Raw genomic sequence first — 27298 nt, forward strand, 5'->3', positions numbered from 1 at the left:
TAATGCAGCTTCAGGGGATTATTTTTACTCCCCTAAACTCCAGTTTGGTTCAGAACACTGTCCTTACCACAAACAAAATTCTACATGTGTATGCCGGGTAAATAGGAAGCATTACAAGAAAGAAAATTTATTAAGTCGTCTCTTGCACAGGCATACTATCCTTCATTTCCAGCCAAAGAAGGTCCTATCTAAGTAGTTCATTAAAGGGATTAAATATGTTGTCTTTAATTCCTCTAAATCCAGCAAAAGGAATTCCAGATACCCTAATGTTTCATATGTCCAAAACCACCACCAGTTCAGGAAGTTCTGTTCCTGCAATAAAATCACAATGTTACACTAGGCAGTGGGGGTCTTTCCGTCTCCCTACCCCCATTTCCCTTGCTGCAATCAACAACTAAATTGATCTGACACTTCATCCATATAGCAAGGACCCCAGGGAGAGGGAATGTGTGCACTGTGTGGAGTGCACTGTGGAAGAGAGGACCTGGGTGGGTGGCAAGGGGTGGGTGGGAATATAAAGGGTTCAAAAGTAAAGTCATCAAAAATAATGAGAGTGTTCTGCCCAGCTTCCACTACAGCAGAGGAGCAAAGTGCCCTTTCAAATAGGGTGTCCCAGTCCACTGCTGAAATAACTGGTCACAGAAAGCTGCAAGCAAATTGCCTTGACAAGGCTGTTACTGTTGTTAAGAGTTCAAAGGTTTTGGACACTAGGTCAGCGGCTGCCAATCAAGCAGACAGAAAAAGCTGCTCATTGAGCCTGTGATTTCTACCTAGGCCGCTATTATCCCTGACTATTCCTGTACCTCAGCAGCTCCTCTGATTAAACTAGCCTCCCTTTTACATCTCTTTCAGAGTGAGATTCACACACTAATTAGTTGCCTGCTCTCCACTGGGATGTCAGACCCTCAGTCAATTTATCTCTATTTCAGCCTGCTCAGAGTGACTTCCCCAGTTATCAAAATTTAATCATGCCTTCAAAAATGTTGAAAAGTGGTCATTAGAGGCAAAAGGCCACAGGATACAATATTCATTTTTCTCTATCTTCCAGTCATCCAGCTGGCATCTATAATGGATATCCTGGGGGCTGTGAGAACACGTTGATTTATGCAACCTTGCTCTTGCTCTCACTGTGGTGCACCAGCCTGCTTTAAAGAACAGGTTTTAACAAGGTCTGAGGTGGGAGGACATTAATCATGGTAGCATTGTATGTGAAAAAGGGTGCTGTGTAGTCAGAAGAACCCCCTACAGCAGGGCAGTTAGATTTTTTTACCACCTTCTCAGAGATAAAGGAGAGTTTGACAATTGATTAGACCTTTCTGTAACCTTGCAGTCCTGTGAAATGATGAGAGAGAGAAAGGGAGGGGGAAGAACAGTGAGAGGGGGAGGGAGAGAGAGACAGAGAATGATTCTCATACTGACGGTCTTAAATGTGCAATAACTTTATGATTCTTGACTGAAACTGGCTATCAAAATCAGTCCCAACTCAATACAATCTAAAAAAGAAGATCATTCTTTGAATAAGAGTCCTTTCAGCTGTACATGTCAGAGGCAATCATGGGCACCAGCAGCCTGCAGTGACTTCCCTGAATACTCTGTATTGCACAGTGAAACCCTGATATAAATGGCATTGGATAACATCAATCCAAGCTGTAACATTCCAAAGTAGGTTTCAGCAAAATCAACAGTGATGAATTGAAATTTGTTGACAATAGGCTGGGGGGTGAAGGGGAGCAGGGGAGGGTAGTGGTGGTGTGATTATTATTCTCTCTTTTTCTTCCTTGAAACCAGACGAATGATTTCCAAACCTTGGTGCGCACAACTGAATGCATACATTTGCATGTGATGAGCCAATGCAGACTATGAAGGCAAAATCTGAGTGTGCAAATCAGAGCTTTGCTTTGCCCATGGAGGGTTCCCTGGTGAGCAATGCATATGCAAATGAGTGTTGAAAACTGGGCTCACCTAGGTTGTTTACCATGACATGATGTTTTTTCCTTGACCAACAGACAGGAGTGGAGGGTCACAAGAGTGGCTGGAGCAGGGCAGAGTATGTTCTGCCTACTCCATACCCACTCTGTCAACGTGACTTAATCCTTAACTGCAATCCCCCTGCTATTTCAGTCCTGAGCTTTACTCTCTATCAGATGCAATATTTGTCATTTTCCATTATCCTGTCCTGGGATCTCCAGAGCTCTCTCCCTCCCTCCTTGCTGATACTTGAGACCCTAGGGGTAAATGTTCAGCACAGTATGCAGGCATTGAGCTGAACAACTCATTAGTTCTGTGGGGAAGAGAACATAACTAATCCTCGTATGCTGGAAATTTAACTCTGGATGTCATAAGAAACTGTTCTTTTCCACAGACAGAATTAAAATGAGCAGGAGAGAACGTAGGAAAAACAGCCTCAAAAGCATTTTCTAATTTTTTTTCTTGGCATTGGTGGACTGAAATCCACTTCTTGACTGTGGCCAGCCCACCAGTCTACCTCAGTTTTCTATTTCCAAAGTAGGTTGCTGCTAGCCACTTCAGAAAGTGCCTGTTAAGGGCAATGTTAGATACTGGTCTAGGTATTACAGGCCAGTAAAGTAAATTGCATCAGATCTTTAAAATCTTTGGAGTCAAAAAATGCAGGGCCAATTTTTTTTTCAACTGTACAAGGACACTTCTCCACAACACCTTGTCCCTAGAGAATGTGAGGACTTTTTCCAGTCTATGACTCAGTCTGTGTGCTTCAAACATGCACTGCAATACTAGATAACAACTTCTGCATTAGGTTGCTAACCTGTTTCTTGGTCTTCCCTGCTGCAGCAGGAAAGACATCAAGCACCAGCTATTCTTCAGCATATCAGCTACTCCAGGCAAGCATGTCATTTGTCACTAAGCAGCCCGTGCTATGATACACCATGAGACATATTCAAAAGGATTTAGACTTGCAGTTTAGAGGGGTATATTGGAGGAATTAACAGAAGAGTGCATGTGCCTAGCCACATTAATTTCAAACTTGATCCTTTAAATTCAGTGGCACTGGTTCTCGCAAACAAACCCTGAGTACCTTAGTTGAATGTAGTCAGACATAGTATTTGTCTTGGACTGTAATAGACTGTGTAGACCGTAGTAGACTGAGTGATACTGAAAGGTCGCACAATTTTCAAAAAAGGCTGGGGGAGCTCTGCCCTCAGCACATTTGCAAAAACCAGCAGTGTTGGTCTAGAGAAGAAACCCTACATTTTCTGCTACAATTTTTGAGCTTTCAGTCAAACATAGTCCACAGGCAGCATGTATGTGGGACATCTCTTGTAAAAGACAAAAAATTACTTTTGAGGCAGCAAGAACGAATCTTGAATATAAGTACCAAAAGTGGAGTGTAGGTGGGTTTTACTAAAAGACAGAGCTGTCACATTTCTTTCTTTGTTGACTCAGGATTATTCAAAGAATATTCATATGTAAAAATATCATCTCTTTTTCTGGTCTTTTACAAGGTTAAAAGTGTATGAAAAGGAAGGGAAATTAAAAATCCTGGAAAATGTTGACTGCATGAGCCTAGTAGCCTGGTAGCTGCTAGTATTTTGGACAGCAGATATTTTACGTCAACACCTCCCTATATTGTATGTCAACAGTATAGAAATAGAGGCATTAGTTATGCTTTCTGTTTGGTAGAAATTAGAGGAAGTACTAAATTATGATTTTGCTCCATGTACTCTGTCTTTGTGGCACTGTTGGCAAGCATGAAAGCTGTAATTTTCATTAAAAGACTCATCCAGATATTTGGCAGCAATTATATTATTCCTAGAAAAACTCAGTCACAAACAGAAAATTAACGCAAAAAGCAGTGCTCATATTATATTTAATTTAATTTTTGCTATTTATCAGTGGTACAAAAAGAAAGAAGAACCTAAAGGAAGACTGTAAATAAATAAATAAACTACATCACAAGGCAACAGTAGTGACTTGATAGGAGTGACTATAGAGGGTAATAGTTCACTCTCTAGTTTTATACCAATAATGTAACAGAATAAAACCAACTTAAGACCTACAGCAAAATCCATTTTAAAAATAGGAAAAGAAAAATCCAGACTGCATGGAGAACTTGAAGAAATAGCAATACACTTACAGTATGGTAAAAATTCTGACTATAGCTGATGATAACACTGGAGAAATGTGTATGCATCCATTTGCCTGTGGGTCTGCATATATGTTTATGCACATATAACACCTAGTTCATATAACGGTGGAACTGAAAACTGTCAGCTAAAAGCAGAGGAACTTACAATGTATATAAGGCACTTACAACAGGCAAAGATTCATGCTCTGTTTTTCCTACTTAAGGATCTAAACTGACATAAAATAAGTACTTCAAGAGACACCATTTTTCAACTGGAAGATTCTTAGTAATGGGCTATTAGTCAGATCCAATAAATAATAATAATAGTCATTTGCATGCTGTTGCAGTAGTATAGACATAGTGCACTTTCCAGGAAAAAAAAAAATTAAAAGCTAACATTTTTCAAAAGTCTTAATTCAAAGGAACTCATCCCAAGCCATAAGACCTTGAGTCACTCCACAACTCTGAAATTTCACTCTGAAATTATCATTTCAGCAAACACCAAATCCCAAGAAATTTAACAGAAACTGCAGTTAGCAATAGGTAAAGCCCTAGTGATGCCTCAGGTTTTATTTTTATATTTTTCAGATTCTGTACTGCTTTTGTGTGTAGCTCTGACCTTCATATTAGGGATGGTAAGCTCTCTTCACAGAGTAGGTAGCCAAAGCAATTGCTTCTCTAGCTGGGGACTAAGGACAAATGATCCAAATTTCAGGCCCAAGAGCATAAACAATGTGGGCTGAAGAAAGAAAAACAAGGATGGGTCTTCCTTCATAAACTAAAGCTTTAACTGGACAATTAGCTCCAATATGCTAATGGACCAGATCTTATAAAAGGGTGAGACCCCATGCCCAGTCATCCATTTTGTGACCATTTTGGGTCCATCATGGGTGTAGCCCTGGCCAGGCTCTTGTACCGCTCAAGGTGTATCCACTGAGGCCTTCTAATAAATGCCTACTTTATTCTCTAACTCCATCTAGCCTCTGTTAGGTCAGCCTTCACAGGGCACCACTAGAATGTTCTCGCAGATACTGTGAAGAGGTTGGGAGCTCTTGTACAGCTTTCAGACAAAGGGCTTTCATGAAAACTGAATTGCGAATTTTTACATTGTAAATTATAGCATAGACCAACACTGATATCCATAAAAAAAGTCATGTCAAGTCAAGTCAAGAAATGTCAAAATAGTTAAAAATAAAAGCTTTTAGAAAGAACAACATCCATTTTTTTTCATATATTGCAGTCACTAGAAGAGTGTACATTCAAAACTCCAGATGCTGTCCATTTCACAAAAATCTGAACATTGTAAAGCAAAATATTTTTTTGTACACATGAATGCAGAGATTTATTTTGGTTATGGGGTTTGAGAGGAAAAGAATAATGTACTGGTATTTAACTTTTTTTAACCAGTGTCTTCACTGTTACTCCCACACATGGTAAAAAAAGGACACTATTAGGAGCCACTGCTAAATCCACTGAAACAACCAGACAATATGAATATTTCTTGCCACAACAAAATACATGTTTTCAAGATAAAATAACCTACATTTTCTAAAGTAACCCACATATAGCAAAATTATAGCCCTGCTATATTTATACACATGGGTGCAGTTTTCACACACTGTTATAGTCTCACATTGTATATGTTTAAATCATGCTGCAAAAGTTTCTGTCTTCCCCTAATGTCGGCTCTAATTTAGGATGAACAACTACTCTCATAAAGAAAAACTGCTGCTGCTGCTGTTTATTAGGCTGCAGAAAGGTCTCGCTGACTAATGTCCCAGGATTAAATGAATGTGGAATAATAAGACCTGATTTATTTGTGCTCCAGCAGGATAAAACTGCCACTGATTTTACAAGAAACTATTCATCTGAGGGCTACTACAGCTAGTAAATTGTGGCTGTTGCTGAAATTAGTCTCCAGGCCTTCGTACAATCTACAGAGTGAAGTAGCAACGTGGTAATAAAGCTATTGTGAGTACTTGATGCATTTAAAAGGTCCCACTTTCATCCCAGTCTTAAGGGATTCTAGAAGTCAGCTTTCAGAGTTTGCCATCAGAATGTCTACTGGCCTTTGCCTAGAATTTACATTTCTAGGAATTTACTGGGAATGTATGAGAATTAAAAATGTATAGCTGACAAAAAAGGAGAGGAAATCTCAAGACTGTGGGGATTGAGCTTCTTTGTTTGTTTTTTTTCTTTTCACAGATTGGACAAATATTTTCCTCTCAGAATTACAGTGGGTACACAGGTCTCCATCCAGACCAGAAATTTTACTAAGACAAGGATAGTGAATCCTTAACAAGATAGCAAAGAAACCTTTTTTTTAAGACTTCCTAAAATTTTTCTGATGTTTGTACTAAGATAATAATAAACTGAAAATTACCCAAATCACATTAAAGGAAAGAAAAATTAAAATGACTGAACAGTAAGGAATTAACAGAACCCTTTACAAAGAAGAAATAATGGGAAATTATGTAAATAAAAATTTAAAAGTGAAAACCATACTTATACAGGACTGGGAGCATTATACCCTGATCCAATAAAAGGCTGAAAAGTAGTATGTCAGATAGACAACTGCAGACATATGAATGAGTGGCTGAGCCCTATGCAGAACCCCCGTATTGAAAATAAAAGTGAAAGCCTTTTCATGAAATTTGTAAATATCAACATATAATTCTTATTTAAAATTAATTACATTTTTATCTGTCAGAAATATTTCTTCCAGGCTAAAAATCAGATTATATTTCTTTAATAAACTTTGATCGTCTGTCTTGTATGTATTCTCTGAATGAAATACAATCTACATGATTGTCCAAGTCCACAGTTACGAAATCTACTCAGCTGGAATAAATCAACACTCATGTTCTTCATGCATTGGTGCATTAAAGTGTGGTAGCCCCTATTTCTCTCACAGGAAAACTTTGTTGGTGATACTGCTATAGTAATGTTGGCATGATATATATTTCTGTGGAAATGAGTATGAGCAGACCATCTGAAACTCCAACATTAACTCTCACAACTTATTCTGAAATATAAATATGAATGTCACATAAAGGGGTCACACAACGAGACACACTTGAACAAGTAGAGCACACACATAGAACAAATGCAATCTTAAAACTTACAGCTGAGAGATAACACATCCTGAGAAGAATTATGCCACTTCATTTTACCCTTCTTACTATTTTTCTTGCTTAGTTCTGAACTGAACGCGAAGGTAAATGGGTCTATTTAGGTTTGAAATGAAAATTTGGGTGGGGACTTCTTCAGGTAAAGAGCATCCATTAGTGAATTATTCTGAGGTATTGAGCAAGCTGAGAGTGTCCTCTATCTCCAGTTCAGACTTGGCTAGATAACACTTCTCACCTACAGTGTATTTCATTTCTTTTTATTGTTACTATAGTGACAAATTTTATCCATAAAATATATTGCTCTCTGCACTAGAGCTCTTTGTTTTCAAATGAAAGGTTATCAACTTTTTCTTTTTATGCAATGTTTTATAATTGAGTGTTATGCCTCCCATCTTCAGCTATCCTATCCCTACTTTCAGGCATAGTCAGCCTTTACTATATATTATAAATATTTCTCATCGTGTATACTTAATAGTGCCAAAAGCCCTACTGGGGAGGACTATTGTGAAGACAATACAATAGGTTTAAGTTCCTTTTCAGGAGGGGAGGTGAGAGTGATCCATATATTTAAATGCCAGCACACTTGATACTAGGAAAAGTTACCACTGCCCCTAAGCTGAATATTTTGGTACAGTTGAACCATTCATTTCCAGAAAACTAAGATTTTTCTAGGTTCTTAGGTACTAAAATTATTATTACCAAGCTCAGTTCAAATTTCTAAACTTATGATTTGGTTTTATACCAAAAAAGACAACTTTATTTTTTTTCCTGTAAGTCCTCTGCTTTCAAGAGCTTTTGAACATCTAGTTGTTGCAAATTAACAGGAATTATGCATTTTGAGGAAGGGAAGAAATGCATGGAGTTACACAAAAATATACTGAGAATAAATACCAAGGCATCCCAGGAAGGGAAAATAAACTTAGCACACTGACTTAATCAAATTGTTATTGGTGCAGTGCATGACAGAGCACATTTTAATGGAGATTTCAATGCACACATTACACCAACAAAGTACCGTAACTGCTGTTTAGAAACTCAGAGATAGTAGTATGAATATACCCAAAGTGTCAGCAATGGTTTCAAATCCTTCTAGTTGGGCTCTTTTTTTCCACTTTACATTTTTTCCAAGTATTTCTTTGTAAAGTAAAAAAAAAAAAAAAATTAAAAAATCAAAACACAAAAGAAACAAACAAACAAAAACCACAAAACAAACAAACAAAAATCCCCACCAGACAATTACATATTTCATCAAGAAAATTTTTCAGTTATAACCAGGTGATGCTGAACGAGTATATCAGACAAACCAGCTCTAACACTGGGGGGCTGGGGAGGGTGATGTGGAGTGTTGTCAAAGGAAAGGACTTACAGTGCTGTTTTCAAAGAACAGCAAAGTGAAAAAAATCTGAGGGATTCCTTATTAGCTTTTGGCACTGGATTTTTGCGAAAGATAATCACAATTACAGAAGCATGTATTTTCTCCATCATTCATAAGGTGCAATGCTGGTTAATGGTCATCTTTTTTATCTTGTCAGAATAAAATGGCTTCTGAATTAGATGCTGCTCTTTTATTGAAACTGAAAGGATAAATTAACTTCTTAAAATTCATTTGTAACTCTAGCTGTTCTCAAAGTAATGAGTAATGCTCACCACAGTGTTTTATCAGTTTATCACATGTGGTCATATTTAGTTCTGTTCAAGTTTTTGTACCACATCTAATATCAAGATAAAGCCCTAGATCTAGGGAAGAACATCTGCCTGTATTAGGTAAAGTTCTTAACTACTGAGTGTAGAAAAATGAAACTTCTGTTTCTCTGAATATCAAGGAATCCAGCAAGGAAGAGCATTGCTTTCCTCTCTATGCAAAGCCTTTCAGACAGAAGAGTTCAAAAACATCTACTCTCAGAGAAACCTCTCTCAGTAGTGATTCAAGCTGCTACTTCATCACAATATTTCTCTTATTTCTGTCTGGTTTTTTGAGATGTTTTCTTTGCCTCTCTTTTTTTTTTCCTAATTTTTCCTCAAAGCATACTTTGATTACACATTAAAAATAAACATGATGAATTCATACATTAAGTTCAAATGTTTTTGTGGGACTAGATTTGCTGAAAATAGTGACAGATGGTTTTTGGAGTATAATCTGCTCTTATATCTCGGAGAGTTCTTGACATTTCATACTACATTCTTGCTTATTTCAATGCACAAACATATGAAGATTTCAGGAACATTTTGTTGTATACATGCAGCACTCCCAAAGCTTTACTATAAGAAATTAAGTCTATTACAATTAATATTGTAATATTAATTACTCTGGTAAATATTGAAGGATAATAATGTAAGGAATTTGAATTATGGTGGTTATGTAAAGAGGAAATTCAAGCCACAGCCCTGCTCTAACTGGATGTCAGGGTTGTGCTTGTGTGCTGTCATCAAGCCCCCAGGTCATCCAGAGGAGCTTCAATCAGTTACTGCACAGGTGTGACAGCAGACAGGCATGGTGATAGACTCCACTTCCAGCTGCCTTTGTGACAGGGAGATCAAGAAGCATTTGGACAGTTCTCTCAGGCACACGGTGTGACTCTTGAGGATGGTCCTGTGCAGGGCCAGGAGCTGGACCCAATGATCCTTGTGGGTACTTTCCAACTCAGCATATTCTGTAATTCTGTGAAAATATTTGACTAAATGCTACAGGAGAATTTTCAGGAAAATTGTCAGGAAAATTCAAGAAAATTTTGGAATCTGAAAGATTCCCCCATCAACTGTGTATAGGTCAGCTGATACTCTCTATTTTTACACTTACATGTGTTGATTATTATCTGGAGTGGAGATTCCAACCATCCAGACATCTTTGGCTGCATATCTGACCAAACTGCACCTTGTTAGAACTCAGGACATCTCTCTGGCATTCCTGGATGATCCGGGCCCCAGCCAGGGGGCTTTGGGGCCCTGGTGGGATGGGAAGGGGGGGGGGGGGGGGGGAGGGGTGTCGGAGGAGACACTGGCATGCAGCCAAAGACCCCTGTGGCTTTGAGTTTGACCCATGGAACCAATTTCCAACTTTGTATGAAGAATTAAAGGTCACAAAAGTTTAGATAGCACAGTAGTAGTGATCACAGGGTGAAGAGAAAAATTTTGGGATTTTGTACATGGGAGTTTGGGACTTTGTACATGGGGGTCTGAGGTTCCAAGATGAAGGAATCAGGATGTGCCTTGTCCTTCTTCTTTCTTCTTCCTAACCTCCATGATTTGGGTGATGTTGGCACTTTCAGATTGCTTTAGAGTAGAAAGTCACTGTCTAACATAGGTGATAGGTATTGGAACATAATTGTAAATATCAAGTACGTAGCTTATAGTATAAAAGACAACACAGCCCCATGGGAGGAGAGTGTGCCTTGGGCTGACCCGCTGAACAGATTGCAGCAGGCCAGACAGAAAATGTTTTAGATAACAATTAATAAACAACCTTGAGAACGACAGCCGAAGACTTCTGACTCCTTCTTTGACAGCTGGGTAGGAAAAATGCTTTTAACACTATCTTGGGGTCATCCTGATAGCAGAGACTCCCGGACACCTGAATGACACCCTAGTGAATTTCAAAAATATGTCATGTAGATACAGAAATGGCATGTTGGATGACCTTTTCTCCTGCCTATTTGTGCATGTTTCTGTTCTAGATGGCTTAAGATAATCAATAGCAATAGATGGACTGTACATATTTGGTAGTTCTCACGCAGAACCACTGACCACATGAACAATAAGAATTCATCAGAACAGTTCAGGGAGTCTCAGCTGATCCAGCGAAGAAGAAGGAAATCTCCTCAATCCAGACAACTGACCCTTGGGTTCAAGGGATTCAGTTCTACATGGGATTACTTAACTTTGCAAAAGAAGAATAAAATTAGTTTTATAAAACCAGTGTAGCCATGATTGACTGTTGAACAGAAAAAAACATTTGCTGGAAATCCATCCTAGAGTCTAGGAACTCATACTGAAAGTTGGCAGCACTGAGCGGGTAAGCATCAAGTCTAAAATATTTTTTCTAAGATTGTACTTCCAATACTTATTCTGTAGACTTACCTAGGTAAAACTCTCAGCTAATCTTTTCTGATATATTCTGAAAATTAGATGGAGGAGCATCCATAACTCCACAAAAGAACCATAAAAACCTACTAGATTACTTCATCAGAACTTGATAATTAATTGACTTTTGACAAAACTTCTCACTAATAGTTCTGGAAGGAATTTTTTTGTTGTTGTTCAAATTAGTTACTTTTCACCTTTTTTTTTTTTTTTCTTGTGAGCACAAATTTAGATTGTTTCCTTCTATATCTAAATCCACACTTTTTTTTTTCAAATTATTATAGACTAAGATCATGGTATTTTGTTAGCATTGAGTATGAAGCTGTTCATCTTGAGTGAAATTCAAGTCACATTGAACTCAACTGAAAATCTCCTATAGAGAAGATTTCTCATCTCAACTCTTTATAGCATTTTCATATAAATTAAGAATGAGAAAATCAGTCTGGCAAAAAAAGCTACTGACACAGTTTTCTGGAAATATCTCATCAAGTTGTAAAGGAATCTCCTTCCAATCAGTTTCAAGCTCTGTTCTAGATTTTGGAGGCAGGTTGCTCATATTGTGGCAAACATCTGGAGAAGAGCATTTGTAGACTATGTCTGCAATGGATTTCCAATAGAAATCTGAATAATTTTTTTTACTGTAAAAATAAATAGCCATTAGTAATATTTGGTTGACTGTCTACTGTTTCAATTAATATCACAGTATTGTAAACGTAGCCTGGATATTAATTTCTATCTAATAAGCAAGAAAACAAAAACAAGCTGCTTTGCATTATGCAGGGACAAAAGAGGTCAAGGAAAATTCAAATTCTTACAGCTCTGTGATCAAGGTCAAAGATGATGAAAGAAGAAAAAAGTAATATGGACGCTGTGAAACTATAGTATGATAAAAATCTCATTTTACATCAAGGAAATTGCTTGAACACAAATAGAACCTCTTCTAGCTAACTTTTTACTCAGTAAACCTTTTAGATGTTCTTGGAATGTTTGATGAAATTTTCATCCCCTGTACAATAGCCTTTTGTAGCTTTTCTTATTAGTGTGGACCTGCAGCCTGCCAGCATTAAACATTAATCCTCTGCATAATGAAACTGTGAGAATGGATTTCTATGAAATTTCACACATTTGTTAGTCTGGTGAGGAGGATGCTCATTTTCATGTCTGTCTTTTCAAGGTTCTCTGATTAAAAAAAGCATCTCTAAACTCAGGATTGGTTGGAAACTGGGAATAGTTGCTTTTTCCCTTATTAGTGTTAATGTTTTGGTTTGATATTTAAGGAAAAAAAATTAAATTATTCAGTGGGAAATTTATGGGTTCAAACAAAGCACACAGCATGTAGTGAAATTATGCACAACTCACACTAGGCACAGCAATACCATATGACCAGCACGGTCCACATATGCCCAGGTGATAATTCACAGGTACATCATAGCGCATAACTGCTTTTCTTTGCATTTGTACAAATCTAGGTTTTTTTAGATATAAAAACTAACAGGATCTACACATGACCACAGTCTCCAGGCTTAAGAGAGCTGGGGGTAGGAGTGGGGCATATCCCACATTTTAAGGCTTAGACTATTTGACTTCACATTAGCAACACGCAGATGACAGATAGCAAGTTGAAGTCATATTCAGCTGGGAGGAGACATTGAATGAGACAATTAAGGAAATTACAGACTAGGTGAAACTACATTGAGTTAATTTGCTCTGTTTTGGTAGCCAGAGAGAATAAAAGCTCTTTTATCTGACTCTCCTCATAGATGGATGTGTCCTGGTGAATTTGTGGTTAAATGCAGCCAAGATGATGATACTGTCAGCCTGTCTTCTGAAGACATCATCCAATACCTCAGCAAGAGGCAAGAGCCATTCCTGAGATAAGTACTTTTGGCTTCAGCAAGCATCTTCCATGAGTCAAAGGACATTCCAGAAATGAAGCAAAATCTGTCTCTCTATGCATTGAAAAGCTCTTGTGTCATTTTTGTCACCAGCATCCCAAGCAACCTTTCCTGTAAATGGAAAAAAAAGGAGTCACTGGATTTGACATAACTGATGGAAATGGTGATTTTAGAGTATAACATTAGCATACATATATCGACATTTTCTCCAGTTGGGCTTTAAGCATATATCTAATCAGTTATACATGCTGTTACCTAATATTGGCATACAGACCCAGTGCATTATAAATGTAAATATAGACATACATGTTATTAATTCCTGAGTGAATCTCAGTGTTGGTCCTGAAATGCTTTCTTTGAGAAAGATGGATGGTTTTTCAAACTACTTCAGAAGTCTCTAGGGCAGAACAGATCAAAGTAAAATTTTGTAAATGTCTAACAGAAAACATCTACAAGTGCTGTAATAATCTGAGAAGTAAAACAAGTGTCCAAGGTGTTACAGAGTTAACCTGCTGTTACACTGATTCTGAGTACAGGTGAGGAATTAGCAAGAATTGCATTTTTTCAGGATTGAATGGGGTGTACCGGTCACAGCTCCCTCTCTGGATTCTTCTGCACACATCTTCTCAATGCTTAAAAAGACAATTTAAAACCAAAATATAGCTTCTAGAGTTACAATAAGAGCCACAAGATCCCTTCCTTTAGACAAGACAATAATAAAAAGCAGCCACAACTAGTGTGCTTAATGCCCAGCAATGTGAGATAAGACTGCCTAAAGCATATAGAGTCCACTACGCTTTCAGTTTCAGTAAGGGTAGTGATGACCTTTAAGATGGAATTCTCACGTCTTTTAGAGTTAAGAGACTTAGGAGGACCAGGTTTCAAATCATGAGCTGTTTCTCAGGTATCAAAACGCAAGAGCTCCTGCTTCAAATAAATTAAATTAAATTTGTAAAAGATGGAAAGAATGCAAACACCACATAAAAACACCAGTTTGATGACTAATGCAATGTCTTTTGTTGTTCATAGTCTTTTGAGTTATAACTCCTTACTTATTAGGCTTCATTCACTCCGCAGTCATTCAACACCACCTAGCTTGTTCCTACATTCAGTCATGTATTTTCCTATCAATGGAGCTCATTCACCCACATGGGTCTTCTAAAACATTTCTTTTCCCCATTTAATTATGAACACAATGGTAGGATACTAAAATAAATAGATAAACAGGTCATTTATTTAACAGAGTTATTTTGCTTCTCAGCAATCAAAATATGGTTGTTAAGGGGAAATTTCACTGAGCAGTTTTCTTGACCAGCTCAAGAAGGAAAGACATGTCAAAAAGAAAATCTTAGCAGAAAATCTGCATAAAAGGTGTTGGGAATGGACAAAATAAGGAAGTGAAGTGGAAAAAGAAAGGTAAATAATATCAGAATTAAACCCTGTGTTTTAAGAGATCTGAATTTAACATTGCAGCATGTAGCTAATTGCTAAGCAGAAGGAATGTAGCAGCACCTGTCTGCTAACGTCGGGAACTGCCATTGTTAAATTTTATTTCAGTCATTTAATAAGTATGGGTGAGAATCAGAGACACTGATATATTGCAGTGTTGGGGAATAAAAAGGTATTTATTGAAAGTGAAAACAACTACATGGGTCAGTTTCCCAATTCTGGTTTCAAGTCACAATAAACATACTTGGAAAGTATCTCATTTTCTGTGATCGTTCACCTCTGTGACATAAGATTAGTGAACTTCAGATTATCACAGAGGAGTCACACCTGTATCACTTATGTGAATCCTTTATTAAAATGCATGGGTAAGTACTGGAGGGAGAGATTTTCTGGAGAGACTTTCTATGGACAGAATGATATAAAATGACAGACTGCAGATTTGACAAGACATTGGATATGTTCTATAGAATTTCCCCACTAACATGTATAAATCTAGATAGTTAACTGTGTTGGGTTGGCGCAAACAAGCTTTGGTAGCAGGGCAGGACTATATGGGACACGAAGCTTCCTCCGTGTCCTTTAGGGCCATTGCCAAGATGGCTCAAAGAGAGACTCACTGAGCTGGGCCAAGGCTAAGCCAGCATCTCTGTGATAACATATTTAGGAAGAACTAAAAAGGTCTTGGGCAGCTGTAGTTGTGGCCAGAGAAGAGTAGGATGAGCATACGTGAGAGGAACAACTCTGCAGACACCAAGGTCAATGCAAAAGGAGAGGAAGGAGGTGCTCCAGCTGCTGGAGCTCAGTTTTTTCCCCTGCAGGCTGTAGCGAAGACTGTGGTGAAGCAGCTGTGCCCATTGAGGAGCCCCACACTGGAGCAGGTGGATGCTGAGAGGAGGCTGTGACCCCGTGGAAGGCCCATGATACAGGTTCCAGTCAGGGACCTGCAGATGTGTGGAGAGAGAAGCCCATGCTGGAGCAGGTTTCCTTGTTGAACTTGTGACCCCATGGGGGACCCAGGCGGAAGAAGCCTGTCCTTGAAGGACCGCAACCCATCAACAGTGACCTGCATTGGAGCAGTTCATGGAGAGCTGTGGCCCATGCGATGGACTCACATTGGAGAAGTTCATGGAGAGCTGTCTCCTGTGGGAGAGATACCACACTGGAGCAGGGGAAGGACTTCCCTCCCTGAGTAGTGGCAGGAAAAACATGTGATGAACCTACCATAACCCCCATCCCCCGTCTCTCTGCATCACTGGTGGGAGGAGGTAGACTTGGGAAGGAGACAGGGGGAGAAGAAAGTGTTTTTAAGGTCTGTTTTTACTTCTTATTGTCCTGCTCCAATTTCTGTAGTAATAAATTCAATAATTACCTCTAATTCCAGCCTGTTCTGCTGTGACAGCATTTGACAAATAGCTTCTCTCTATCCCTGTCTCAACTGATGAATCCTTTGTTACATACACCTTCCCCTGTCTGTTGTAGTGTGCGAGTTAATCTTTCAGGTTGGTATGTCCTGTTCCCCTCGTGTTATGAAGTGGTTCAAGCCTGGATTCCCACTGTTACCTGATTGCTGATTTCCCTGCAGTTGTGAGTTGTCAGTCATTTACCTCCTCCCCTGTTATCATAAGTTTTGCTTAAGTCAGTCTGTTAATCACGCCCTAGGTTCCTGTCTGTCATATGGTAGCCACGCCCCTAGTTCTGGAAAGTTCTCTCTTCCTCTCCATATGATTGGACCAGAAACCAAAGTCCCACCTCTTACTAAGTTGCATTTGCTAGCCACTGCTTCAGTTATATCTATGTCTCCACCCATGCTCTGCCTGATTGGTTCACGCATCATATCTAGCCCCTCAGTTCCACCCCCTATATAAGATAGTGTTTCTTCTACAAGTTGTCTTTGTTTGGCTGGCCTCCCTGGAGGTACAATACAGCTCTGGATTGAACCCCTGGACAAAGTCCACTCCTTTTTTCTTCCTTGCCTCTCTCATCATTGCCACTGACTCCTGCTAAGGTGCTGCCCAGACGCCCTAGGCGCATTAGGGTAGTGCCCCACTTTGCCGTTGGCTGCAGTGTCAGAGTACGCTGGCTGGAGGGTGACCTGCTCTCTTCTTACAAGAGAGTAGAGGCTTTGAGGCAGCATTGCGGCACCTGTCCAGCCACAGAGGGGAGTGAGAGATTGGCTTGGTAGATGCCTTGCATCCAGACAGGATCAAGTCACTCCATAACCTAAACCAATGTTGAGGGCAGGAGGAAATGTTGACATTTTAGTAATAAAATTATATGGATATTCTTAAAAATATATAATAGAGTATAAAATCTTTGTTAAAAATAGAGTAGAATCAATGTTTTCCTAATTTGCTGTCTACAAAATAATTTGTTTTTGAAGAGAGAGACCATACTAGAGGTCTCTAGAGAAAATGAAAAATACAAACTTAATGGGTAAACCAGACAATTAAGGTGTTGTTACAGTGTATGGCACATCTAAGTAGTCGTCAATACCTACAAATTAAAACATCATTTCAGTACAACAGAGAGACGCATGGAGTTAAGCATATTGGCAGTGTGCAGTTCATACTGGCACCAGAAAGGAAAATCCCACCACTTGTATGACTACTGAAAATCATCTAAAAAGCTGCCAATATTCACCTAAACAAACACTCCAAGCATATGCATAGTCAGAAGAAATACTCATTAAAACAAAAGGTACCAAATAGCACATACGCATAATAGGGTTTTTGGCTCCAAATGCAAGTGATAAAATTGTCCAAATCACCATAAAGATTTGGTTCTTTCACAGAATCGTAGAATAATGGAATCATCCAGATTGGAAGAGACCTTTAAGATCATTGAGTCCAACCATCCACCCAGCATTACCACAGCAACCCCTTAACCAGTAAACCACATTACCCAGTGACAGATCCAGACTTCTCTTGAACAGCTCCAAGGATGGTGACTCCACACCACCTCCTTTGGCAACCAATTCAATGCCTGACCACCCAAACTGTGAAAAAATGGTTCCTTATATCTAATCTGAACCTCACCTTAGTTTCAGCCTAAGGCCATTTCCTCTGGTCCTCTCACTGCTGGCACAGTAGACGAAACCAGCCTCCACCTCACTACACCCGCCTTTCAGGGAGTTGCAGAGAGCAATGAGGTCCCCCCGAACCTCCTCTCCTCCAGACTAAACAAACCTGGATCCCCCAGCCATTCTTAATCACACACGTTTTCTAGTCCTTTCACAAGCTTTGTTGGTCTCTTCTCCAGCCTCCACCTTGAAGTCCTTTTCAAAGTGAGGGGCCCAGAACTGAACAGAGGATTTGAGTTGTGGCCTCCCCAGTGCTGAATAAAGAGGGACAATCACTGCCCCGGTCCTGTGAGCCACACTATTCTTGATACCAGCAAGGACACCATTGGCCTTCTTGGCCACCTGGATATATTGATTCATGTTCAGCCAGCTGCCAGCCAGCACCCCCAAGTCCCTTTCCGCCAAACTCCAGCCACTCCTCCCCCATCCTGTAGTACTGCATGGGGTAGTTGTGACTTGAGTGCAGGACACAGCACTTTGCCTTGTGAAACCTCAGGTAGCTGTTCCTCAGCCCATTGATTGAGCCTGTCAAGGTCTGTCTGTAGAAATTCCCTATCCTCACGTAGATCAATACTCTCACCTAATTACTGAGGGTTCACTCAATCCCCACATCCAAGTCATCAGTAAATGCTGTTCCTAATAGCCTTTTTCTATACATACTAGAAAGTTTGGGTGAGTGTCATTCTTAAATGGGCTATTAAATATACTTCGATAGAGAGAGATGGCCATTTATAGTAGCAGGATTTCTGCCCAACCATAGTTTATTACTTTTGACATTACTGGAAACCATGCAAGCTTTGTTCACATGATCAGGTATTGCACAGTAACTCAACATTGAAAATGGCCCAATTTCTGCCATCAGCTTTTCAGTTACATAGCTAACAGAGCCTATATTTGTATAGCTCTCTATCTTCAAATGTCTTATGTAGCATCTTCTCACACTGAATTAAACACTACCCTAAAAGTCTAATCCTTATTTATGATAAGATCCTTTTCACCTCTGTTCGTAAAGCATGTACTCATTTAAACGTCCCTCTACTCCTTGTCAAACTATAGAGGAGACTTAGCACAAATGAAAATCTATTCCTAAATATGCAAAGAGATGAAGTGACTGAGTAATGTATTTGAAATAATTTCCTCAGCGCTGCAGAAGAGATACACATATATACCCTTCTCCTTGGGTGTCTATTGCTACCTGCACATGAACATTCATTTGAATTCTGTTCTTCTTTAAAGGGCTTCCTCCACACAGTTATCATATAGATCACAAATAATAGCTGAAAGAGACTACTAGCCTGGTTTGTCCTCATGGACCATTATAAATAAGGACAGTAGTCGAAAATCAGTATCATCATTAGGTCAAGGGCACTTGATAGTGCAGAGCCAGAAAGTGTGCCTTGCTCACCTTTATACAGAATAGCTGGAGAAGTCGAAATTTCTGCTTTTCAAGCCTTTGTGAGGAAGTAAGTTACTGTATTGTACATATTTCCACAGCCAGAGTTCTTTGGTCAGTACGTTTAAACCATGAAGTGCTTTTGCTGCTGATTTGGCTATAATGAGAAGAAAATTACCTGTAGAGAGGTTCTGAGTAGCTAAGCATTTTGCATACATAATGGCAGTGAAAGACGTAAAGTGGTAAGAATGAAGTTTATTAGTCAGTACAAGCAGGTTTATTTTCCATATTACAGCAAGGAATTCATAATCTTCTAAACTAAAGGGAATAAGCCTGTCAAGATAAACACTGACAGAATTTGGGGTTTGCAGAATCAGATGAGAAATGTTGAAAAAAAATTAAAATTGCCAAGGCAAATAGCACGAAACTTCTTCCCCTCAGTGTTGTCAGGAAGGAAGTATGCACATGAGGGGAAGTATTATAAGTGTGGATCTTGTTATTGAAATCATTTTTCCAGGCGCGGTGATGAGGGCAAAGGGCAGTCAGCCCAAAATACTGTTTACCATGCTGGTTTACAGCAGGACCTAGTAAGTGGCGCAAGGACTACAGTCCTCCCAGGCACCTCCTAGAGATGGACACTTATAGAGCAGTGCTTCTCAGATGCATGATCCTGTATATATTCATTACATATCTGTGCTCCTCTGCTGTTCTTCAAAGGAGCTGAGTCACCAGGCAGAGACAGCTCCTGCTGGACTTAATGGAAGGATTGCTTGAGATTTCACTCCTGTGCTCAAGGGAAGTACATAAGGTGACCAGAATGCTTCTTCCTTCAGCTAGTGCTGTCCAACCAAACTTCTAGTAAGCTACATATATCATGGGCAATGCCATTCTCAGATGACCACATGAAATGCCAAGGAAATCCTTCCCATGCTGTCCAAAGGGTTTTGATTTAACCTTTTAGTCTACTCACCAAGACACAGGAACACAATGGTCAAGGAACAGTAACAATTCTTCCTACTTTGCATGAGGCAGTTAGTTCTTGTTACTGAATGAAAAAGGTAATTGGGCATTAAGATAGTTCCACTGATACTGTTTGAAAAATGAGTGAACCTTTTGTTTTCTAGGGTTATTGAGCTTTATATTTTAATCATATCATTGTAGCTGCCTCAATATACACAACATCACTTCTGGAGACAGAGAAACACATATGATTTAAAAGACTTAGAGATTTGTATTGCTACTTTTATTTTTTATTTGCTTTCATGAACATCACTGCAGCTAAAAGTCTGTCAGCATTTCCATTAAAAAACTATACTTTCAGCAGTTTATATCTCAGCTGTAAAAATTCACTCTGAGCTGCACCTGGGCAAACAAATCCTTAATTGAGGAGTAAATCAGGATTCATTTTTTTCTTTTTTGGTTGGTTATTTTTTGTTTTATTTATTTCATGCATTTAAAAGGAGTTTTGGTTATTTGAAAATTAAGTCAATACAACTCTAGAAATAAAGAGATGAGCAATTTAATCTGCATAAAAAAGCTTGCTTTCCAAAGAAAGTTTTTCAAACAAGCTATAGTAAACTACAACAAATACACCTTGGCATTTTAGAAACAAAAATCCCTGGGATGATTATTAATTTTTAAATAGTTAAACATCAAAGTTCTATGAAGACATTTTCACATTTTCACATTCACGTAAGGTGCACAACTGAACAATTGGCTAATTACCTGCTCATAAAGCAGACTATAGCACATTTTCAGGTCTTTAATCAATGTAATGCTTTATCCAGCTTCCAAATGTCTTCATTCCATCTTGTTCTTTAGATATAGAATACAAATTCTGTAAAACATCTCTTCATGTATGGAAGAAGATGCAGGTGTGTAGGTGCACAGGGAATTACCTCCAGAGTTTTCAAATGGATAAAGTTACCTCATATAATTTGCAGTTGCTGTATGTCACAAATGTAGCAGCTGCAGGCAGATCTCCCAACTACTTACAGCGATTGTGTGGTTGCGTTCAAAGCAATTCAGCTTTTCAATCAAATGTACTTTGCAGAGCAGATAGACAAACTGACAGTAAGACAAACACGACCTAAGGACTTGGTTTAGCTCAGACAGATGTGGGATCCAAAGTGATACAAAGCTGGAGATATAAAGCTGGAGAAGACCAAAAAAAGTATTTAAAAATCCCTCAGGCAAAGAGGAAAAACACATGACCACAAATGGCAGAAATCTCTGAACAATAGTGGAGTAATTAAGAGAAAAAACATCTTATATTTTATCATCATTATTCAGACTACAACAAAAAAGAAGTACAGAGAGGTAATATAAACAGCTGTTGAAAGCTGTTTTGCACTTCTTTCTACATAGGTTCTTATCATGAGATAAGGAAAATATTTTCTCTGAAACTGAGACCAAAGATAGTGAGCAGACATGGGCATGTTGATGTATGTGCAACAATCCTCTTAAAAGTTGTGTACCACAGGTCTTCTGAGCCAGAAACTATTTTCAGGGTAATTAATCAAAGTAGACAGGTAGAAATGGCAGCTGCTGAAGTACAAGCATACAGATTTACAAGCAGTAGTTGTGTAAGAGGACCTTAGTGAACGTTTAAGAGAGCCCAGTGAGCTCTCTGCACTGAGCTGATGGATTGGCAACATATGCTGTTTCACACACAGCTTATGTTATATGAAATAATTCCCCAAACAGCAGAGCTGGGCACAGACCATCATGAAACTAAATGAGGATGGGAGACATATAGCCTTCCCTTTTGTAACTGAAGTTATTCATGGTATGAATTGACACATACAGGTAACCAGGGCAACCACCAAGCTACAGCTGAAATACAAAGAGCAGATTTATTTCACTACCTTGCTGGCAATACCAAGCAGCAGAGACACATGGGGACACAGGCTCTGTTAGGGTTAGCTCATCCTAGAGCCCTGCGATGGGGGCAGGTTGGGGGTGGGGTCTGCTGCCTGGCCTGATGTATCAAAGGGCTTCATGAGGAAACTGTTCAAACCTCCTCACCAAATCTTTCAGTTTCAACCCTTTCCTCTCAACAGTCATACACACAAACATATACACATGTCCTGTATGCATGAAAAGCCCATTCTCTCCCTTCCTTCTTTTCTTTCTCCTCTTTCTTTCTTTCTTTCTTTCTTTCTTTCTTTCTTTCTTTCTTTCTTTCTTTCTTTCTTTCTTTCTTTCTTTCTTTCTTTCTTTCTTTCTTTCTTTCTTTCTTTCTTTCTTTCTTTCTTTCTTTCTTTCTTTCTTTCTTTCCTTTCTTTCTTTCTTTCTTCTTTCTTTCTTTCTTTCTTTCTTTCTTTCTTTCTTTCTTTCTTTCTTTCTTTCTTTCTTTCTTTCTTTCTTTCTTTCTTCTTTCTTTCTTTCTTTCTTTTCTTTCTTTCTTTCTTTCTTTCTTTCTTTCTTTCTTTCTTTCTTTCTTTCTTTCTCCCTTCTTTCCTTCCGCCTCTTCCTTCCTTCCTTCCTTCCTTCTTTCCGCCCCTTCCTTCCACCCCTTCCTTCCGCCCCTTCCTTCCTTCTGCCCCTTCCGCCACTTCCTTCCTTCCGCCACTTCCTTCTGCCGCTTCCTTCCTCTTTTCTCATTTGAAATACCTTCAGTTCCTTGGAACAGTTTAATTCCTGAAAGAGTACTTTTTTGCTTTTATTCATGGAATAGAAGTCATTAATTTTTTCAGCTTTTGGTCTCATTCATACACATTGTATCACTTAATAAAGAAAGAAGGTATTTAATACAGTCTGAAGAATTAAAAAGAAAGCAGCCTTTGAATTAGTGAAGAGTATCTACAGGTAAAGAAAGAATTTTCTTAGTTTGCTAATGGCAGTTAATCCTGCTTTTCATCTTCAATACAAGAACATACTTTTTAACACTGTGTTAATAAGCTGTGGTGTCTTTGCATTTAATTCACTGAATGCAGAATATTTCTGACTCATTTTTTAGCAACAATCTTCTATATATTATATATCTTGTAAACTCAGACCCTGATTATTTTTTTCATGATTTGTTTTCCCTTTGTAGTGAACTGCAAGCCAGGATAATGCAACACAGTGTCTAAAATTTCAGTTTTCAATAGCCATATAGGCATGTATTGCTTAACTTGGATTTATCTCAAGCCCTAGATACTGCAGTCCAATCTGAGAATGCGTGCAGACACTAGACATTGGAAAATATGTCCTTGTGTAAACACAATATAGCTGAACCTGTTTGTCAGGATGCAAAGGTGTATGAAAGGACACTGCACTTGGTGCCCCAAAGGGAAGATATGATGTACTATACAAGGCAGAGTATTAATCATAGCTGATATTTCTGGACAATAAAGTAGAGTAATCCTTGTGAACAATATTCCTTCAAGGATAAAAAGGGAAAATAAGGAACTGGCAGGCTTCTCCCACAATGTTTTAACACATCTCCATGGATAGTTTTCTGGAAATTGAGAGGAAGGGTCCTACATATGCCCCATCATAAATTGGATGGTAAGATACACTGAATCCTAGCTTTAGATTTCTTTGCTATCTGTTACATAGGAACCTCAATCCCATTCTATTGTTTATCCACTAGCAGTATTTCTTTGTTTATCCTCTGTAGTAAGTCATCCGTTAAAATCTTTATGTCTGCTAAATTTGTGTCTATCAAATAATTAATTCATTTTGTAATAGACCTAATCAGCCATTATTAAGAACTTGCAACAAGAGTGGGTGTTGGGGTGCTGGCCACCTTAGTAAAAGTACTGTCTACTGTCAGATGCCTGGGAAAGACAGAAACTTGTTCAAAACTCCCCTCTCCATTTGTAACAAGCCCTTCACTCAGTAAATGGCTGTGACTGAGCCAGGTTCCATCTGAAACTCCAGACATCCAATCTGTTATATCCTCAGCATGGACTGTGCCACCTCTTGTTGCTGTTTTCTTCATCATGGATTGCTGGTAACACTTGAGAAAAACTTGTTTTTAAACATAAGTGCAGTTTGTGTCTGTTTATGACCAAAGAGAGGAACGAGGCCAATGATTAGGCTTAGCTGGAAGATGATGGCTGATGATGTGTCAGAGAACAGACCATCTTGCACAAAGATCTGGGCACTCTCCACCTTAGGCCTGGTCAAATCCAGGGGCACACAAAGAGCACAAAGAATCTGGGCAGTGGCAGTTTGTGTGTGCTCAATATGCTTCTGCCTTTCTCTGGGAGCCTTTTCTGCCCTTTGGGCAGTACTGTGCACTCTACTGCTGCGCAGGGAACCTCTGTGGCGAGATGGTGATGTGAAAGGACGTGGGGAAGGGGATGAAGATGGAGAGCACCGAGAGGATGATGACAAAGGAGGAACAAGGGAAGCCGAATGGTGCCCAGACCTCCTTAGATGGTCAACAGAAACAGGAAGGGGTAAAAAGTCACAGCATATTAGCCAGTGTTCCAGATCAAAACCATTTCCTGACACACTTAATATTTACTCACTCAACAAGGAAACATCACAAAGAAAAAACCAATGTTTTTTATCTTGAACTTGAAACTGTAATGCATATAGCTATAATGCATTGATAGGCTATCTTGGGTGTCTCCCATCAAAATGATGAAAACCAGGAACATTTCTTTGACTGTGGTGAATTGTGGCCACCACTGTGTGAATTTCTGTCTCAGATGAGTTAAAGTTCAGGGTTTGTAGTCTAAAAAGCATGGAAATCTTTTACATGGGGAATGGTAAAGTATTGATTTTAGTGTTCAGAGGTCAGAATTTTCAGTGGTTTTTGTATAGCTGAAGTTTAATGAATTTCTTGTATTTCTTTGTCTTCACTAGTTTCAAACCAGATATATAAGGATCTCATTTCTCTTCATTTTAACATACAGTTTTCTGATTTTAGAAAGGTTCTCTACTTACAAAGCACAGTTAATAATCAAAAGAACTTGCTTCTGTGCAAGGTCAGAGAACGTTTCCAGTGCTCCTGCCACTATGTAGTCAAAACTTAAGTAAATCCCTCCACTACATTCCCAGTGTTGCTGCCCTAAAACTACATGCCGACCCAGGTTGGTTCAGTACATTCACTTTGAGAAGAAATGTTTCTTTAAAACTGAACCTGCTGTGTCCCATCTTGTAATTTGTGTTTCATCACATGATACTGGTACATATCAGTTGTCTAACAGCTGAAGTGTCTTGTAGGAATGGGTAACAATATCACTATCTGCACATCTGGTGCCTGGGGGTTTTGAAATTATAATAATGTTTTTCTGTCTGTGGAAGAAATGGTCTAACCCTGTGAACTCTACTGTGGGGTCTCCTGCCCACCCAGGGACGCCAGATGTCGGGTCTCCTGCTCACCCAGGGACGCCAGGTGTGGGGTTTCACGTCCCGGATTGTGGGTGACCCCGAAAGATGGAAAAGTCTCTCCTCCAACCCGTGCCTTTAAAGGAAGACTCAGTAGTCTTCTGTTGTCTGTTCTCAAGGTAGTTTATTGTTGGTTATCTAAAAGATTCTTCTCCCTGAGCTGCTGTGGCCCATTCAGCAGCTCAGACAAAGGCACTCTCTCTCTCCCAGGGGGCTGGTGCCATCTTTTATATCATATATTACGTACTACATGTTTATACTTTTTCTCCAATGCCTACTATCTATATTGAACAGTGACTTTCTACTCTAAACCAATCTGTGAGTGCCAACATCACCAAGACATGGAGGTTAGGAAGGAGAAAGAAAGAGGACAGGGCACACCCAAATCCCTCCATCTTAGAACTCCTTACCCCCATGTACAAAACTTGGACCCCTGCGTACAAGGCTTAAAACCCCCCTGTACAGCACTCAAAAATCCTTCCTTTCACTTCGTGATTACTTCTACTACAATATCTAACTTGTGTGTGTGGCTTGTAATTCTTCATACAGAGTTAGTAATTTGCTCCATGGGCTAAGATCAAAACCCCACATGTGTCTTTGGCTGCATGCCAGGGTCTCAGAGCCCCCGCCAGTGGCTCTGGCCATCCAGGGCACCCAGAGGAGAGTCCTGGGTTCCGACACTCTACAAGTCTATACCTTGTCTCTGTGATAATTTGTGTAGCTCTTATAGTGCAAAGCAGTGGTTTTGGTCAATGATATTTAATATTTGTCTCTCTTCAGATCTGCTCTCCAGACCAAGATATCTATGCGTAGCTGAGGGTCTCAGCCCTCTTTGCACCAGAGATAACCCCCTGCCAGTCATTGGTCCTGGACTGGGCTACTTCTTCCATATGCACCAGCTGACGTGTTGGTAGAGGAGGCAGGGGGCATACTGCCATAGGGCTCCTCTCCTGCCGTCTCATTTCATGCCCCCAAATTTAGTGTCCTGCAGCTCCATATTCCAAGGGGTAGATAAGCTCAGACTGTTGCTGATGCTATTACTTACACAAAAAGTCAACAGTGAACTGTCAAATGGCATCTTTCAAGCACTTCGCAGATGTCATTTATTTTAAAATATTTGCTTAGGTTTCAATTTTTTATATAAAATACAAAATTAATGTGGTAAACAGTGAAAGCAAGAAATATTTTATGAACACATTTACCAAAATAAAAAGAGCTCCTAATGCTGCTGCCTAATGATGGAGCGTTTTAAGAACGCTCCTTTAACAATATTCTTTGTTGTCTGATCCATAGCTTAGCACAGTAGGAGTTAATTTTTGGTGTCACCATGAAATGCAGTGTGCAGCATATGAAATGTTAATGTAATGCATATATGTGCAATTAAAAAAACCAAGGTGATGTAAACAAGGAAGTATTGAATAGCTGAAATATTCCATGGTTTGCAAATGCCATTAGGCAAAAAAATACTGGGGTTTTTTTTACCCATTCATGTTTCGACATAATTCCCTTCTTTTTCTTTCTCTGAATCTCCAAAATAAAGTTTCCAATCTGAACTGAGAGGAACCAAATATTTCTTAAGCCAAACTTAATATTGCACTGATTAATATAGAGAGTACTGACCTTTCTACAGATGAGAACCAGTCAAACTCCAATGCCATCGGTGAAGCTACACCACTAAACATCAGCTGAAGCTTAACTTGCTTGGACAACAAACACCAATTAGGGATACTCTGTAAGGACAACAAGAACTATTAATATTTTTTTTCTGTGTATGAAATTAAGAGGTTATTTTGAGATTCAACACTATCTCTGTGTCTTTTCCACCATACTCTTTGCTCCTGG

Source organism: Motacilla alba, chromosome Z (assembly GCF_015832195.1).
Source record: "Motacilla alba alba isolate MOTALB_02 chromosome Z, Motacilla_alba_V1.0_pri, whole genome shotgun sequence".
Taxonomy (NCBI): domain Eukaryota; kingdom Metazoa; phylum Chordata; class Aves; order Passeriformes; family Motacillidae; genus Motacilla; species Motacilla alba.